Below are 7,512 nucleotides of genomic sequence, written 5' to 3'. Positions count from 1 at the left end.
TAGTTGATATGACAAAAAAATGCAGAATTGCAGAGTAGACGTAGAAAGAAGAATAATGAAAAAGTAGTCACTTTGTCTTCTGGCAGTCCAAGGCTGTACCAGTGTAACTATAGAGATAGCTCTATAGTTATAGTTAGCCACTCTAACTAAGAGCTTTATCAAAAAGAAGAATTTTATGTCTAGTCCTAAAAGTACACAGGGTCTCTGTCTCATTGGATTTAAAAGGGTAGTTGATTTCACAAGAGATACGCTTGATAACTAAATGATCTGCTTTCAGTTCTACTTTTAGAAATTCCAGGAACCCCTTGTAACCCTGCTGATTAAAAGCAAAGTGCTCTATTAGGAACATAAAGAACAACCTTACTGAATTTCCCTTCCTGGATTAATAAAGTATAATTGAATTTAATTGAATTTCTGATGGAATACAGCTTGGTTATTTATGGCTTTATACTTACGAATGAGAAATTAAAATTCTGCTCTAGATTTAACAGAAAGTAAATGAAGGGAAGCTAAATTGCATTATTTTAAATTATCATAAGAAATCAAATTGCAGCGTCTCAGTTGAGCTAAAGGTTTTTAATAACCTTTTTGTTGACTTACTGATAGTAAACAATTGCAATAAGTAAGAAATGCAATACACAAAGTTTCTCAGCATCACCCCATGACAAGATATGTCTCAGTTTGTGCAGCAACATCCCTTTAAAATATAAGGATTTATCATCTAAAATTATTGAAGTCCACGTTAAGCATATTTAATTTTAAATCTCTTAACTAAACTATAAAAACTCAGCTTAACTTCTAAACTATTACTGTATATACACTTATCTAGAGGAATGTTGAATAAGGTTAAAAAACTAGTTGAGAACAATTGGAATGGGTTCAAAACAGTTCAAAGTGCAAATTAAAGGAGGTAGATGATTGAATCTAATAAAATAGAAAAACAGGTTAGGAACCCTTAAAATGGCAGGGTAACAGTTTATTACTGCCAGGGAACCCATCTAACTAATGGACACGCAAATGAGTCAGAGCTAATATGGTGGAGTATTAAGCTACAAGTATTCACAAAAGTACCATACCACCATTAATGTACGGTTAATGTATATAAGATGACTAGCGACATGTGAACTACTGACTAGGGTGCAAAAGTAACAGATCTGTGAGTGAGCTGTGTTTTAGACAAATAAGCCAATGTATGAAAGCAGACTTCTAGAAGATACTGTATATCTTGACCATTTTGTTTTATGTTCTCTCTTTTCATGCACCTTTTCCTGTCTCTATCTCTTTCTCTCTCCCCTTAGTTCTTATTCTCTCCCTCTTTCTCACCTTAAATCATTTTCAATACAATTTCAGATACAAGCAGCAAGCGGAACCTTACGGCTACAGTCATAGTGGTCTGCTTTTGAAAGCAAAGCGGTTGGATTATCATTTAGCTCTGGGACATCTATTCCCAGAGCCATATTGGCAAAACAGGACAAACACACATACACATAAAAAGATAAAGAAGCCTATATCTAACAGTCAAAAAGGAACTCATCTTAAAGGACTTTCTGGTCATATCTTAGCACTTAAGTCTGATAAAGTGTATCAGAGAACATATAATGTTAATTTCCTAATAGAGTTTAAATACTTATTGATATAATGTTTATCATAACTTCACTAAACATTTAAAAAGTATTTGCTTCTGGTTCCAACATAGTTGGTAACTAACTTCTTAGCGTTTCAGTTCAGCTTTTAAAACTTGGTAAAGCACATTAAAAAATGTTTAAGACAATTTCGAAAAGAACTCCCTATGAAAATGATGAGGAGTTTCAAGCCTTCAGGAAAGCTTTGGTATGTGATTTTTGCTGGCATGGCTATAAGCAGCCACTTAAAGTCATACTGCCAAGCAGCCACTATGTTCTTTGATCTTCATCAGTTTCTGTTGGGTCTGAAGTTTCAGTCTTTCCTGCAAAACCCAAGGTAAGAAAGATGCACTTAGTCTGACCTGTTGCATATGCTGTGGTCGTTTGAAAGCAGCCTTCATACTTTGGATCAAAGTTTGAAGAATAGTGTCTCTAGCTAGCAGGGACACAAGTCTCCCCTAGTCCAACTGCATGATTAGTGGGTCCAATAATATTTTAAATATTGTGAGCAAAGTTTAAATCCTGGGGCCCAGAGCATCCCATGATGTCTGAGAACAAGGGTGCCCAAGAGTATCCCCTCAAGAGGTACCATCTTGAAACTTTTAGATGCATCTCTTCTCTAACACACCTGCATTAAATGAATGCTTTTGCTGAGGTGAACTGTAAGCTGCAGAAATTCATCTGTTTGATCTGTAAGAACTAATTTGACATTGTTTGTTTCAAGTCCAAACGAGCTATCGTCACATTGAGCACAATTACTGTAGTGTATTCCAAATCATTGTAATTCTTTGAATATACCTAATGCTCTGATTCCACATCATCCACTCCTGTACATGTCTGTTCCATTGCAGACTGCCTCTGTGAAAAATAATGCCTACATCTGTGGTAACACCATCAAGCTCTGCTCCAAGTTCCTTAAGGCCCAAAGAGATTATGCATGCAAGGTCCAGCCAGAGCCAAGTTGACTGTGTGGGACAGAAAGGTGAGGTTTTGGAGTAGCCACAGAGAAGGTTGAACCATTTTTATTATTGAACATGAGTTGCTCCATTGAGTGAACGAATATGAGTGCAAAAAGCATGGTGGATATGGTGGATGTTGAATCTGAGGATAATATTTCTATTAGAAACATGTCACTGCTCAGCTGTACTCCCCTATGTGAAGATTCAAAATGATTAAGGATGCCATAATGAAAGAAAAAAACATAGAAGCCAGCCATATTGTCAAGGCGCAAAACAGAGGACCAGTGTTAATTTCGTCAACCATGACAATGACGAAAATATTTCGTCAACGCCTATTTTTCCCGTGACGAGACGTTAACGCACAAAAATTGCTTCCAGAAAATAAAAATATGACGAAAATAAAAAATGATTTTCGTCAACGAGACTAAGACAGGCGAAATTTACGAGCCATTGATGAATGGACATTAAGAAATGTAATTGTTTATGATTAATTTGTAAGTGTTTCTTGAGCTTCATAGAAGATTAAGCATTGTTGCCTTGTTTGTCCCTACATGGCGCCTGTCCCACAGTGCCCCGCGCCACTCAGTCAGTAGCAGGAGAGGGCTTATACTCATAGCTCAACTTTGCAGTCATTGCGGATACCGGTGTGCGGTTTGTTAAACAACTCCTGGATGTATAAAGCCATTTCATCTACAATGCAAAGGGAAACACCGGAGGAAGAACGCCACCAAAGAGTCTGTGGCTTCAAAATGGCAGGGGCCAGGCATCTGAGTAGCCAATATGCTGCCATATGGAGAAGGTTAGGAACAGGTGGGCCTGTAGTAGAAGGAACGTGTGTGTGTGCACGCACGGGCGCATGCATGTGAATGTATGTGTGTGTGCGGGCACAAGCATGTGGCTGCGTGTGTGTGTGTGCCTTCCTGTGCGTGTGTGCCTTCCTGTGCCTGTCTGTTTCTCTGTCATAGAAGAAAGATGTGCTGATACACTGGATATTAATCATTTAAATTTCTTCCTCAGAACTAGTTTCCTGACACAGTGACACCACAGCCAATTTAGACCTTGGGGAAGGAAGAGAAGTCTGTTGCAGAGATGTTGGGAGCACCCCCACCATACAAACCTGACGCCAAAGAGCAGAAAGCCCTGGACAACTCAATGGCAAAGTGGATTGGGCGTTCTGGTCTGCCTGCAAGGACCATTGAGGATGAGGACTTTGTGGATATGATGAAACAAGCTGACAAAAGGTTCAATGTGTACAGTGTGATATATGTTAAAAAGAGAATTAGTGTGTGGAGAAGTTCTATTCTGCACACTGTTATATAAATAAAATTGAGAAAAAGACATTTTTAACACCTCACTGAACCGATCCGTAGTGCCAGCATGCATCAAGTCTCCCACCATCATTCCTGACATTAAGAAGCCTCAGGTCACCTCACTCAAAGATTACCGGCCTGTCGCACTGGCTCCAGTCATGATGAAGTGCTTAGAAAGGCTGGTTAAAGAACACATCGTCTCCAGTCAACATTTGACTCGTTCCAGTTCGCATATTGACGGAACCACTTCACTGAGGACGCCATCTCTGCTGCTTTCCACCTGATCCTGGCACACCTGGAGGAGAAGAACAGCCAAGTGCGGATGCTGTTCCTGGACTTCAGTTTAGTTTTCAACACCATCATCCCACAACATCTGATGGGCAAACTGGAACAGCTGGGCTTCAATACACCCCTCTGCAATTGGCTGCTAGACTCCCTCACCAACAGACCTCAGTCTGTCAGGGTCGGACAGAACACCTCTGATGTCATTATTCTAAGCGCAGGCTCCCCTCAGCGCTGTTTCCTGAGCCCCCTGCTGTCACAATGATGAAACTTGACTGCGTCCCCAGGTTCACCACCAATCACATTTGGAAGTTTGCGGACGACACCACGGTGGTGGGCCTCATCAGAGAGGACAACTACCAGAACTACAGAGAGGAGGTGGAGCAGCTGGTGGACTGGTGCAAAGATAACAGCCTGATACTGAACGTGGAGAAGACAAAGGAGATCATCTTGGACTTCATGAAGAACCGGCCTAAACACACTCCACTGGTCATCAACAGCTCAGCGGTAGAGGTGGTCAACAGCACCAAATTCATGGAGGTGCAAATCACAGACAACCTTCCCTGGAATGTAAACACCACCTCACTGGTTAAAAGGACACTGAAGCGCATGTACTTCTTGCAGAGGATGAGGAGAGCCAACCTGCCCCCACCCGTCCTCACCACCTTCTACAGAAGCACCATAGAGAGCGTTCTGACCAGCTGTCTCACTGTGTGGTGTGGAGGCTGCAGCATCTGAGACTGGAGCAAGGTGAGAAGAGTGGTAAGAACAGCAGAGAAGATCATTGGGGCTCCTCTTTCCTCCATTATATTATTGAATACATTTAATCCCAGTGCTGCGTGTACTGAGCCTGTAACATGATAAATGACCCCTCACACCTCCACCATGGACTGTTTTTCCTGCTGCCCTCTGGGAAGAGACTTCGAAGCATCCGATGCAGGTCCAGCAGATTCCAGAACAGTTTCTGGAACATAAAATATAAAATGGGTCATAAAAAAAAAAAAAAAAAAAAAAATACCTAGGTGTTGGAACTGTAACTATACAGCCATTTTATGCATCACTATTTTTCACCACAGTGTCTTTTTTTTTTTATCACAATGTTTTTTTTTTGTTTTTGTTTTTTATCACTGATGCTTACCTTTATAAAGGCTGTTTTTAAAAAAAAATGAAAAATTCTAAAGAGCTGTACTAAATTAAGTTTCTTTTTGTATACACTTGTGTGTATAAAATGACAAAATAAAATCAGTCTAATGTCTTAACTGAGATAATTACAACCATACATAATAAAAAAAAAAAAAAAAAAAACACAATATTTACCAATACACACAAAACAATCAAATAAAAGTCCGGAATAAGTTTCCAATTGCTTTAACTCACTAATAAGCTTATTCCACAAATCAACACCTTTTATAGAAATACATCTTTCCATCAGTGGCGGCTGGCCAATAGAGGGGCGTAGGGTGCTGCCCAAACAGCCCAATGACCCTGATTAAGACATAAAAAAAACCAAATTAAAATTAAATTAGAAAATTAACATTTTTCGAAATAAATGATTAGATGTGCAAGATAAATGTTTCAACAAAGCTACGCCCTGAGCTTACAGGAACTGTCATCACAGTTGTGTGGGTGATTGAAATACTGCAAAAACGATCTAGAAATAAGTTAAAATGTCTTAAATTTAGTGTAATCACCCTTAATTTGAACAGGTTAACAGGATGATTCACCAAAGGCATTATTATTTTTACTCTTAAAATAAGTAAATTAGATAAAATGCACTTAATATAAGACAATTTGAATGTTTGTTCTGATTTTAAATCCAAACTGTCTTGCTTTATTGGCAGTGTCTCACTTACCTCCTCAATTCAAGAAAAAAGATATTTATTTAAAGAAAAAATTACTTGTTTAGATTTCAGTTTTTTGCAGTGCAGGCCGTGTCGCGGGAGCAAGGCAAACTTACCAAGAGAAGCTGGAGGTAAAACCGTTTGGACCCGATCAGCCTAACATTAAAATTTATCAGCAGTACAAAGACAGATGGAGATGGTACACTGTCTTTTTCCAGGAAAAGGTTTCCCTACAAACTTGGCTAACTGCATGCAGCGAGGCTAATGCTTTATTCTGCTGCATTGACTGCCTGCCTCCCTTTTCAAACGTCAGGATCTGACCCAGCATGGATAAAGATACAAAGGATTGATTTAAAGCACTTTTTAGGAAAGGCAAATACGCATGAGCAATCTGGGATTTACATGGAAAACAATATAATATGAATATGAATGAACAAATTCTTAGAAAATAAACAGGTTTTTGTCAGGGTTTGGTTGTGGTTTAGAGGACCCAAATGCAGAGGCAGAGAGGCTGAGGTGATTTCTTGTAGTTTTATTGCAAACACTAATAACAGAGGCAAAATCCAAAAATCCAACTAAAAATGTAACACAGACCAGAACCATGGAGACATCAGGGGAAACACGCACGAGGAGCCAAGGAGAGACGAGGTGAGAAGACAACAGCGACGACAGGACCAGAAACAACAAGGAGTGACAGCAGAGGGAGAGTATATATAGCTGACTGAGACAAAGGTAGGGTTAACGAGCGGATAAGGAGCAGGTGTGAGAGGAGACAACGAGGGAGCCAAGAGGAAAGGGACACATACAAGAGGGCAACAGAGGACAATAGAAAAACCTGAGAACTAACATAAATCTAGAAACTACAAAAAAAACAGGAATTAAACCAATAAAACTATGAAACATAGAGCAGAGTGAAGCACAACAGAACCAAAACCATGACAGTTTTATATATTAAACAAAATATAAAGCTGACTAATAACTTCTCCATTATTAAACTGATACAATACTTTCTGGGGTTTGTGACACCAAATTGGACCATTTGCCTTCACAAAACCTCAGAAGGGCAAGATTTAGGTACAAAAAGTAACCCTATACATGAAACTATGTTTTGTTTTTATAAAATGTTTTTATAATGTTTTTGGTTGTTGGCATTCACATAAATATACTGATGTGATAACTTTGGTTTTTGGTATACATCTATTTAAAATTTATAGCCCCCCCTAGAGAAAACTCCACAAGCCGCCACTGCTTTCCATCACTGCTGTTCTGTACCTGGAGTTTTAGGAAATATCTGTTCCTTTTAAGTAATACTTACTTTCCCTGCATTTTGAATATTGTTTGGAAGAACTTTTTTAATGTACCCTAAATATCAAGTTTAAAAATATTACACTCTATCAATTCATTAAGGTTTAATGTATTGAACTTTATAAATATCAGATTTGTGTGATCTCTGTGTCCACTTCCACTTATAACTCACATGGGTCTCTTCTTCAATAAA

At 38.9% G+C, this 7,512-nt stretch overlaps 1 long non-coding RNA gene across 1 annotated transcript; it reads left to right on the top strand.

Annotated features, from left to right (window-relative positions):
* The first annotated feature begins 2,477 nt into the window (after positions 1 to 2,477).
* LOC119786987 lies at positions 2,478 to 4,261 on the top strand. Its single transcript, XR_005281271.1, has 3 exons — positions 2,478 to 2,604; positions 3,211 to 3,380; positions 3,599 to 4,261. It is a non-coding gene; the product is annotated as an uncharacterized LOC119786987 (long non-coding RNA).
* Positions 4,262 to 7,512: the final 3,251 nt, after the last annotated feature.

This window comes from Cyprinodon tularosa, unplaced genomic scaffold (genome assembly GCF_016077235.1).
Source record: "Cyprinodon tularosa strain WSP-4 unplaced genomic scaffold, ASM1607723v1 ctg1077, whole genome shotgun sequence".
NCBI classification, from domain to species: domain Eukaryota; kingdom Metazoa; phylum Chordata; class Actinopteri; order Cyprinodontiformes; family Cyprinodontidae; genus Cyprinodon; species Cyprinodon tularosa.
This window is presented reverse-complemented; position numbering and strand designations above follow the sequence as displayed.